This window comes from Phyllobates terribilis, unplaced genomic scaffold (genome assembly GCF_046119375.1).
Source record: "Phyllobates terribilis strain yellow unplaced genomic scaffold, ASM4611937v1 Scaffold_5__5_contigs__length_657084704, whole genome shotgun sequence".
Classification (NCBI taxonomy): Eukaryota; Metazoa; Chordata; class Amphibia; order Anura; family Dendrobatidae; genus Phyllobates; species Phyllobates terribilis.
In genome coordinates, this window is record NW_027362765.1 from 562,239,307 (window position 1) to 562,251,402 (window position 12,096).

Below are 12,096 nucleotides of genomic sequence, written 5' to 3' on the forward strand. Positions count from 1 at the left end.
TTGCAGAGTGTGTTAGTCAGTGGAGTAGCCTATCTGTGTTGCAAGATATACCACCTGTGTATAGAATACCAATTTTTTTACTGCACCTAGTGAAGTAAAATCTTTTGGGCATAGCATCATTCTATTAGTCCATCTATACTGACCTCCATCAGGTTGCAAACTGAATATAATTTTTTTCTGCATCTAGCTCTGAAAAAATATTTGGGCTTCTAGCAGTGTGTGGGACTTGGTCTATTAGTCCATCTATACTGACCTCCATCAGGTTGCAAATTAAAAATAATTTTTTTCTTCATTTAGCTCTGAAAAAATATTTGGGCTTCTAGCAGTGTGTGGGACTTGTTCTATTAGTCCTTCTATACTGACCTCAAGCAGGTTGCAAATTGAATATAATTTTTTTCTGCATCTAGCTCTGAAAAAATATTTGGGCTTCTAGCGGTGTGTGGGACTTGGTCTATTAGTCCATCTATACTGACCTCCATCAGGTTGCAAATTAAAAATAATTTTTTTCTGCATCTAGCTCTGAAAAAATATTTGGGCTTCTAGCAGTGTGTGGGACTTGGTCTATTAGTCCATCTATACTGACCTCCATCAGGTTGCAAATTAAAAATAATTTTTTTCTTCATTTATCTCTGAAAAAATATTTGGGCTTCTAGCAGCGTGTGGGACTTGTTCTATTAGTCCATCTATACTGACCTCCATCAGGTTGCAAATTAAAAATAATTTTTTTCTGCATCTAGCTCTGAAAAAATATTTGGGCTTCTAGCAGTGTGTGGGACTTGGTCTATTAGTCCATCTATACTGACCTCCATCAGGTTGCAAATTAAAAATAATTTTTTTCTGCATCTAGCTCTGAAAAAATATTTGGGCTTCTAGCAGTGTGTGGGACTTGGTCTATTAGTCCATCTATACTGACCTCCATCAGGTTGCAAATTGAATAAAAAAATTTTCTGCATCTAGCTCTGAAAAAATATTTGGGCTTCTAGCGGTGTGTGGGACTTGGTCTATTAGTCCATCTATACTGACCTCCATCAGGTTGCAAATTAAAAATAATTTTTTTCTGCATCTAACCCAGCCAATAGTTTTGGCCTAATACCACAGTTTGGCCACTCAGCTCTGCTCGGTTACCATCCATTGTTTTTTTGTTCAAACAACTCCAGAGTTGTGAATTAGTTAACCACCAAAATGAGTGGAAAAAGGCCTGCTGCTGGTGGAAAGGGGAATAGGCGTGTTGGGAAGGGGAAAAAAGGTTGTGTCCGTGGGGTAGGTGCAGAAGAAAGACCATCTTCCAGCCAAACTAAAATGTCTACTTCTTTTAGCGTACAATGTGATAAGATCCCTTTCTTACGGCCACGCCAATCGCTACAAATTCCAGATGAGGCACAAAAACAGCAGGTGCTTCAACGGATATCAAGTGCTCCTTTAAGTGGGCTCTCCTCCACATCAACTTCAACATCACAAATACTCCAGTCCTCAAAGGTGTCACCCAAATCGCACTTGCTTCCTCACAGCTCCCAAATCTCCAGCTGCCCGTCTGAGTATGAGGTAGAACAGATGGTTGAGTCTGCAGAGCTGTTTACTCATACTATAGCCTGGGAATCAGAGGTCGACTCCAGCGCTTCTGTGAATCCAGACGAGGAAATGATCTGCACTGATGCCCAGAATCTTTATGAGTCGGATCCAGGACCAGACGCAGAAGGTTCTGACCATAATGTAGACCCTCATTCCCAAACTGTAACTCCTGTTGGTGGAGACAATGAGGAAGACGATGATAAGACTCAAATACCTGATTGGAGCGACAACTTTAGTTTTTTGTCAGGGCAGGAACAGGTTGGCTCTGAGGACGACGGGTGTGATAACGCACAGGGTGATGATGATGAGGTCGGAGATCCCACTTACTGTCAACCCACAGTCAGCCAAGAGATGAGGTCAGCAGAGGAGGTGGAGGAAGATGCTAGTGACGACGAGGTCAGGTTGCGCCTTCCTGGACAGAGACGTAGTACTGGAAGCACGTCAACAACTGCATCCTCAAACACAACTCTGCCTCTCACCACAAGTCGTGGTGGCTCTTCAGGTCGCATGGGTGCTAAGCCTTGCATAGCCTGGGCATTTTTTCAGATCGATAAAGATGACCCAACTCGTGTTATCTGTAACATTTGTCAGCAAAAGCTAAGTAGAGGCCAAAAAATACATAGTTTGAGTACTTCATGCATGAACCGGCACATGGACATGAAGCATAAGTTGCAGTGGGAAGCTCAGTGTGCTACAATGCGGTCTAGCCGGCCGGGCCAACCACCGTCTGCCATATCTTGTGCATCCGCGGCCTCTTCATCCTCTGTGACTGGGGGGACAGCAGTCACACCTGTTTTGGGGCGCAGACCTGCCACCTCTTTACCCGCAACAGCCAGCGTGATTGGCAGGTCATCATTTTCTTTGGAGGTGGTAACACCAGCTGGTCTTGAGCGCTGTCCGACATCGATAGCACCACCTTTGGATCAAGGCAACCTAACATGTCCGCCTGCATCTTCCTCACAGACCGGCAGTTTGCCGGGGACACCCTTATCAACCCCGTCTAAGCACAATAGCCAGCCCTCGGTCCCTCAGATGTGGACAAGTAAAAGACCATTTCCTCCTAGCCATGAGAAAGCTAAGAGGTTGAATTTCACCATCTGCAAGCTGTTGGCTACAGAAATGCTGCCTTTCCGCCTGGTGGACACAGAGGATTTTCGAGACCTTATGTCCGTCGCAGTGCCCCAGTACCAGATGCCCAGTCGGCACTACTTCTCAAAGAAAGGTGTGCCTGCGCTCCACCAGCATGTCGCACACAACATCACCGCTTCTTTGAGAAACTCTGTGTGTGACAGGGTGCATTTCACCACAGACACTTGGACGAGTAGGCATGGACAGGGGCGTTACATGTCGCTGACTGGGCACTGGGTAACTATGGTGACAGCAGGACAAGGGGCTGCTGTCCAAGTCTTGCCGTCCCCACGAGTTGTGCGTCAATCCTCTTTATGTCATTTTTCCTCCACTGCTTCTGCCTCCTCAACCTCCTCTCGGTCTTCCACCTGCACCCAAAGCCTGTCTGGTCATGCCACAAGCTTTCTAACTGCGCAGAAGGGATCCTGCACACCTCCTTACTATGCTGGCAGTAGGGCTCAACGTCATCAGGCGGTTTTTACATTGAAATGTCTGGGAAATGTGAGTCACACAGCTGAGGAGTTGTGGTCAGCTCTGGAGAACCAATTTCATGAATGGTTGTCTCCACTGGACCTGAAACCAGGGAAGGCCGTGTGCGACAATGCTGCAAACCTGGGTGCGGCCCTTCGCCGGGGCAATGTCACAGACGTGCCTTGTATGGCTCACGTGTTGAACCTGGTTGTCCAACAATTTTTAGCCCACTATCCCAGACTAGATGGCCTTCTGCAGAGGGCACGGTCGCTGTGTGCTCACTTCCGCCGTTCGCATCCCGCAGCTCAGCGACTTACATCTCTACAGAAGTCGTTGGGCCTGCCACTTCACCGGCTAAAATGCGATGTGCCTACCCGGTGGAATTCAACTCTGCACATGTTGCAGCGAATGTGGCAGCACCGACAAGCCCTGGTGCAATACGTTCTGACGTATAGCCTGGGCCAACGAGATTCAGAGGTGGGGCAAATCACGCTGGAGGAGTGGTCTCAGATCAGGGACCTATGCACCCTTATGCACAGTTTTGAAATGGCGACGAAGATGTTTAGTGCTGACGATGCCATTATCAGCATGACTATTCCGGTGATTTACATGCTGGAGCACATGTTAAACAGAATTCGGAGTCAGGTGGTGGCACAAGAGGAGGTGGAGGAAGTAGAGGAGGAGGAGTTGTATGCGGAAGGGCTAACATCTGCAAGGTCCAGACGGTCGGCAGCACCAGGGCGGCAGGCATGTGAGGGTGGGGGAGATGATTTTACCAGGGCGCATGGTAGCAGCCAAACTAGTGAGGAAGGTGCAGGAGCCCAGGAAGAAGTGGAGGACGAACTGATGGAAGACTCATCAGATGAGGGAGACCTTGATCACATTTCTGTTGTGCGAGGTTGGGGGGAGAGGACAGAGGAAGGAAGCATGATTGTTACCTCGCCACCAACACAACAGGGACTTGGTGCTCCTGGATGCGCAACACACATGAGTGCCTTCTTGCTGCACTACCTGCAACATGACCCTCGAATTGTGAGAATTAGAAATAATCCTGACTACTGGGTTGCCACACTGTTAGATCCCCGGTACAAAAGTAAATTTGCAGAAATTATTACTGCCATAGAAAGGGATGCACGCATGCAGGAGTATCAGCAGAGACTGTTGCAAAATCTTACATGTGCTTTTCCACAAAATACCAGTGGTGCACGTAGTGAATCTCACAGTTCCAACTTGCCAACCGTGGTCTGTATGGAATTGTTCAATAAAGGGCCCAAAATTAAGATAACATAGATGGGAGAGGTCTCTATGAATAGGAATTTCTAAGTATTTGATACCCTGTGAGGGCCAGGCAAAGGGAAAGTTGGACTGGATGGAATCCTATATGGATTTAGGGAGGGAGACATCGAGGGCCTCAGACTTCGCTGCATTGATTTTAAAATTTTACCATGTAACAAAGTGATCTATTTCAGCCATAACAGCAGGGATGGATATATGTGATTGAGTGATATATACTAGGACATCATCAGCAAATAGAGAGCACTTGTACTCGGTGCCTCCCACCTCAATCCACCTAATATTGGGGTTATGGCGAATTGATGAGAGCAGGTGCTCCGTCACTAGGATGTATAAGAGAGGGGACAGAGGACATCCCTGCCTTGTCCCATTGGTGATTGTGAAAGGTGATGAAAATGTTCTGACGCACCCCCTGGGCCTTGGGACACCCGGAGCCGGAACCTTTTTGGTGGATGCTGGTGGTTGTAGTCTTCGTGGCGGCGATCCGGTTCCGTGGCTCAGGGCGGTCAAACCAGTGGCGGAACTATTTATGTGGTTTTGATGTTTAAATGTCCGACTACGCCACCCGTGGATTGCGGTCAGAGTGAACCGCCGCTACAGGGCAGACCGCTAAGGCTGGTGTTGTGGGTGCAGCAGAGCGTAGCATAACTCCCCACGGGAGGAGTATAGCCTCAGGGCAGTGTATGCGGAGGATGGGGGTGATGGTGCAGGGCAGCAGCAGTAACGACACGGAGTCAGTGATGCAGTTCAGGGCCTTTACTCACAGTTCTTATTATCCAGACCACGTCTGCAGGTAACGGCTGCCCACGTCGTACTGTGCTCACCAGGTGAGGGGCTCAGACAACTCCCAGATAACTTTGGAGTGCTTCACAGGACCCCCTTTGTGTGTCCTTTGTCTGGCCTTTCTTACCAACACTTCTGTCCGGCTGCCTCGGGCCTCCTCTTGGTAAACTTGGCGCCAGTTTCCTGACCCTATGTGGTGCCTTCCTAGCGGGTGGAGCAAGGGGCTGCGCCACATAAAATGTCAGAGCCTCCGGTTTCTAGCTGAGGGTCGTTTCCTGCCTCCACTAGTTCGGGGACCGGTCTCCCCCTTTGGCCTGACCCCTCCACGCAGGTGGATTCGGGCGTGCGGTGGCGACTCGCCCGTCCGCACCCCTGGGATCCCTTCATTCCTCGTTCCTGGAGCCTTCTCCGCTCCTCTTCCTTCCTTCTCCCTCTTGCAGACCTGGGCCTCTGTTACTAGGCCCGCCTCCGGAGCAGAGCTCATGCAGAGCCCCTGCTCCCTGCCACTTCTGCTCAGACTTCTCTGCACTGAACTAAGATGGTGCCCACCTTTTATACTCCCTTCTCAATGCACCCAGGAACTGCTTCCTCCCTGCTCCTGCACTGCAGGGTTCCCCTTCCTCAGTGTTCCCTCCCCCCACTCCAGCCAGGGACAGGGACTGTCGTGCCCATCTCAGGGGCATATTGGTCGCCCTGCCCCACGGCAATGTGGTGTAATGCATGCAGGTGTCGGGTCCTGATCCACACTCCATCCTTATCTGAGAGTGAGATATCACACCTCTGGGTGAGGTGCAATACGTCTGTAGCAACCGAGCCCTCGGTGCTACAGTTCCATTTATCTTCAGCCTAGGTGACGTATTGTGATACAGGGCCGTGATTTTGGCTATAAAAGGGTCCCCTAGACCCCTACCCCAAGCTTTTTAAGAGAATCATATATGGCGTGCCAGGAGACTCTATGAAATGCTTTCTCAGCATCCAACGAGAGTATCTACTTACAAATTTTTAACTGCATCTAGCCCAGGAAATACTTTGTGCCTAGTAGCAGTGTCTGCTAGTCAGCGGATTATCCCGGCTGTTAAGCAAGCTACACCACCTGTAGTTTGGACACTTAATTTTTTCAAAGGAAATGCTTTGGGACCACGGGATACTTAGTGAAGAGCATCAGGAGGCACCCCAAGGCATAGGGGCTGGGACTGGCACTAGGATGCCTTGCGGTGGACAGCCGAGCTCGATCCTTATAAAAGCTTTTTAACTGCAGCAGCTTTAGTGGACGCTACTGGAGCTGGAATTACGCGGCTGCTGGCATGAGACTTGCCCTCCAATAGATCCTTGTAAATGGATTTAAAGTGTATTCATTCAAATTAGAGGGACAATTTAAATTAAAAAGCTTAGAGCTGCCTCCACCACAGGGGGGCTCTCTCGACCCACCAGCGGACAGGCACCAGTATTGGGAGAGGGGGGCTGGCCGTCAGGGTTCACCGCGGCTCTGGCACAAACCCGGCGACACGGAGGTGGCACGGGCAGGAGCGGACTGGCCGTCTCGGCTTCTCACTTTTTGGATTTTAGAAGGGCATGACATGCCTATATCTGTGTCTCCCCCTCCTTTTACTCCTCCACCTCTTTTCTTTTCGCATGACTATATGTACTTGTCACTTTTCCATGTGTTAGTTGTGTCTTCTGAGCAGTTTGTCAGCTTTTGGACACCTTTGAAGGTGTTTTCTATGTGTTTCTATGTGTTTTTGTTTGCCTGCCATTGGTTTTAACGGTGTTCGAAGGTGTTCGACGAACAGTTCGACGAACAGTTCGGCGAACACACGGGTGTTCGACGAACCGAACCGAACTCGAACACTACGGGGGTGGCTCAACACTACACATGAGTGCCTTCTTGCTGCATTACCTGCAACATGACCCTCAGATTGCAGAATTCAAAGTAATCCCGACTACTGGGTTGCCACACTCTTAGATCCCCGGTACAAAAGTAAATTTGCCAAAATAATTCCTGCCATACCAAGGGATTGATGCATGCAGGAGTATCTGCAGACGCTGTTGCAGAATCTTACATGTGCTTTTCCACAAAACACCAGTGGTGCACGAAGTGAATCTCACAGTTCTAACTTGCCAACCGTGGGACTTTCGAGTCTTCATCACTCAAACCGTAACATTAACACAGTATCTGCTGGTAACAGCAATTTTGTGGAATCGTTTCACCACTTTTTAAGACCATCCTTTGCAAGGCCACAGGAGACAAGAAGTCTGACACATAGTCAATGCCTAGAGAGGATGGTGCAGGAGTATCTCCAAGTGAACATCGAAGCCATGACTGTGTCACTGGACCCTTGCTCATTTTGGTATTCCAATCTGGAAAAATGGCTCGCCACTCACGCCTTGGAGATCTTGTCATGCCCTGCAGCCAGTGTTCTCTCTGGACGTGTGTTCAGCGCTGCTGATGGTGTGCTGACAGATAAGCACACGCGGCTGTCCACTGAGAATGTAGACAGACTCACGTTCATAAAGATGAACAAATCATGGATTCGCAAGGACTTTTCTAACCCTGTGTTATCCTTGGGAGACTAAAAGCTTGAGGATTTGGTAATATCACCTCACCAACTGTTTTAAGCAACTTTGGGGCAATTGATGCCACATAACCCTAAAACGCATGACTATAAAAATCTACACTTTCATATACCTGGGGCTTTTAGGCCCATGTGCAAATAACATGGAATAACTCAAACTCAAATGACAAACAACTATATACATGAAGAATACCTATAGTTTCAAAATTCTAACTAAAGTAATCTTGCAGAAAATAGAAAACAATTAACATGGCGGGACTGCGACGCCCCAGGTATGCGTTCTAGGGTTAAGTGGTGTCTGTGCCACAATTTTGGGAAAAAATGGAGACTCTTTTTGGAGTCCCCTTGCTGTGTCTTACGTGACGTTGGCATCGTCAATTCCAGGTGGGTTGGGTCGCTCCCCCCACTTTTAACTGTAAGAAACTACATACAATATGGCTTGGGGTAACACAGATGGTTGAGTCTGAAGAGCTGTTTACTCAGAGGTCTGCTCCAAAGCTTCAGTGTCTGCTAGTCAGCGTAGAATTTTTAACTGCATCTAGCCTAGGCAATACTTTGGGCGTAGTAGCCCAGCTGCGAAGCAAGCTGCACCGTCTGTGTATCTAATAAGAATTTTTAAATGCATCTAGCCTAGGCAGACTGTGGGGACCCCCAACGAAACCAGGACGCTCAGCCCCCCTACCACACCCTTTCCTTGACAATACAATAATGTAACTCTTACTACTGAATGCGTGAGGATCGGTCACAGCTTTATTAACTCTTTATACTCATTCCATTAGAAAGGCATTTTATTTCTAAAATAATTCAGCTTGTTGCAGCATGCCCTTGGTCTCCACTCCGGCAACTTGGTCAACAAGTGTAACTCTCCAACATGTCCTTTCTATTTCCAGGCCACGGAGGATCCAGCGTACTCGTATGCAGGACTCTGACCCCCACCCATCACTCTTAACGCTTGTTCCACTCCGTCCTGGAGTCCTGACAGGAATATGTCCAGTCCAATATCCATTAAGTGAACACCGTCGGGCCGTATGAGGCCTGCTTTATCTCCTTCCAGTTGTCGGTGTCGTACCACTACACCGCCTCGGTCTCTTCTAAATTTTGCCATCTGAATATTTATTACCCGCCCTGTCCATTCGATGGCCGTGATGTCTCGCGCACCTTGCCATACCGCTATCGGCAGAATCTCTGACCATACTATAGCTAGTTTTGTGAAAAATTCTCTGAAGCGCTCAGTGTCTAGTCTCATTATTGCCATTAGTTATGCGCTCTTGTGAGGACCTAGGTTGTTTCCCCCGGCCTGTATAACTAAGATGACCGGACATCTTGCCTCTCTCCCTACCTTGATTACCTCCATTAGTACCTGTGGCCATAGCAGGCCTCTAATACCTCTCCAGTTGAAATATGTGTTATGAAACTCTAATTTCCTCCCGCCTGGGCGGACTTTCGCCCTTTTTTCTGCCCAATATATATACGAGTGGCCTATCACCCACACTGTTGGCTTAGCGTCACCTGTAAAAGAAACAAACCACGTTAGAATAACAAGTTCGGTCTTATGTATCTTACCAAACACGTGGATCGCCATCTCCCTATCCTCTGAACTTCCATTTCTGACACTCCTGCTCTTGCTGCTTCCGTGGCCGCGCCTATGCGGAATGAGTGTGTCCCGTAATCTTTGGGGTGGTTCCCTGCCGATGTTATGCATTTATTAAATATAGCTTGGAACTGGTATCTTGATAATGGCGTTCCATCAATGTGTGATAGGAAGAAATTTCTTTGTGATCTGATGGTTAGATATGTTTTTACTATTGTTACCCGACTCAGTGTACCGTTTGTGGGTTGTAGAAGTACCCAAGTGCCCCTGCCCACTGGAACCGTTTTCGATTTGTGTATGCATAGACGTATTGCATTATTGGCTATGACTACGTCCTGGTGTAATAAGCCTCCACTGGTGGTAATTTTGGATTGAGCGACTAATTCGCTTATGCATAGCGCCCCCAAGAAGGCGATCGCAAATGCTGTAGACAGTAGTGTTGCTTCAAATTGTGAGTGTCATGTTAATGGTGTTAGGGATATGATGTGAGAAATCAGTTTTAGTGACACGGGACGGAACGTCTACACTCCTGACTTGGCTGACCCCTTTTCCACCCTTTGTCACATCTCCCCAATTCAGTAGTTGGAAGTGAAATGCTACTCCGGTCAGACACCGCTGCGCTGACGCCCCTGATATGCCCCTCATCATTAGCTGGTGGAGAAATTCTATGGTGACTTGTGATCTGGCTTGTTCACATTGGTCAACCCGTCTGCCTGCTACTAGTAGTGTCCATTCTTCCCATGCCTTACCGTATGCTTGCCACGTCGACGGGGCAACTGACGCTCTGATTAATGGCATCAACTATTCGCCACTAGATCCCATAGGGAAGGTGGGCATCTGTTGCCCGATGGGTGGGCGTTGTGGAAGAGCTCTGTGAAAATCTGCCAATTGAATTGTTATAAAGCGTTAGCAGCAGCTTTATACCCCTCAGCATAGTGGCTAGCGCGGACCCATACATTATGATTTAGGCACAGGAATGCTAGCTTAGCACTGGGAGAGACGATGATGCCATCTTATTAATGCAGTGCGCTAGGCTGGTGTTTTTTGTTATGAAGAGTATATTTTTGTAAGCCAGGAGCGCGCCCCATATTTCCATTGCTAACACTATTGGGAAGAAAAATTATTTTCAGGGCTAGATGCAGCTAAAAATTATTATTAATTTAAAAGCTGGTGGAGCTTGGTATAGATGGCCTAATACAATGAGTCCCACACACTGCTAGAAGGCCAAATATTTTTTCAGAGGTAGATGCAGAAAAATATTATATTCAATTTGCAACCTGATGGAGGTCAGTATAGATGGACTAATAGAACAAGTCCCACACACAGCTAGAAGCCCAAATATTTCTTCAGAGCTGGATGCAGATAAAAATTATTTTTAATTTGCAACCTGATGGAGGTCAGTATAGATGGACTAATAGAACAAGTCCCACACACAGCTAGAAGCCCAAATATTTTTTCAGAGGTAGATGCAGAAAAAAATTAAATTCAGTTTGCAACCTGATGGAGGTCAGTATAGATGGACTAATAGAAGAAGCCCCACACACTGCTAGAAGGCCAAATATTTTTTCAGAGCTAGATGCAGATAAAAATTATTTTTAATTTGCAACCTGATGGAGGTCAGTATAGATGGACTATTAGAACAAGTCCCACACACTGCTAGAAGGCCAAATATTTTTTCAGAGCTAGATACAGATAAAAAAATTTTTTCATTTGCAACCTGATGGAGGTCAGTATAGATGGACGAATAGAAAAGTCCCACACACTGCTAGAAGGCCAAATATTTTTTCAGAGCTAGATGCAGATAAAAATTATTTTTAATTTGCAACCTGATGGAGGTCAGTATAGATGGACTAATAGAACAAGTCCCACACACTGCTAGAAGGCCAAATATTTTTTCAGAGCTAGATGCAGATAAAAATTATTTTTAATTTGCAACCTGATGGAGGTCAGTATAGATGGACTAATAGAACAAGTCCCACACACAGCTAGAAGCCCAAATATTTTTTCAGAGGTGGATGCAGAAAAAAATTAAATTCAGTTTGCAACCTGATGGAGGTCAGTATAGATGGACTAATAGAACAAGCCCCACACACTGCTAGAAGGACAAATATTTTTTCAGAGCTAGATGCAGATAAAAATTATTTTGAATTTGCAACCTGATGGAGGTCAGTATAGATGGACTAATAGAACAAGTCCCACACACAGCTAGAAGGCCAAATATTTTTTCAGAGGTAGATGCAGAAAAAAATTATATTCAGTTTGCAACCTGATGGAGATCAGTATAGATGGACTAATAGACAAGTCCCACACACTGCTAGAAGGCCAAATATTTTTTCAGAGCTAGATGCAGACAAAAAATTATTTTGAATTTGCAACCTGATGGAGGTCAGTATAGATCGACTAAAAGAACAAGTCTCACACACTGCTAGAAGGCCAAATATTTGTTCAGATCTAGATGCAGATAAAAAATATTTTGAATTTGCAACCTGATGGAGGTCAGTATAGATGGACTAATAGAACAAGTCCCACACACTGCTAGAAGGCCAAATATTTTTTCAGAGCTAGATGTAGATAAAAATTATATTCAATTTGCAACCTGATGGAGGTCAGTATAGATGGACTAATAGAACAAGTCCCACACACAGCTAGAAGCACAACTATTTTTTTAGAGGTAGATGCAGAAAAAAA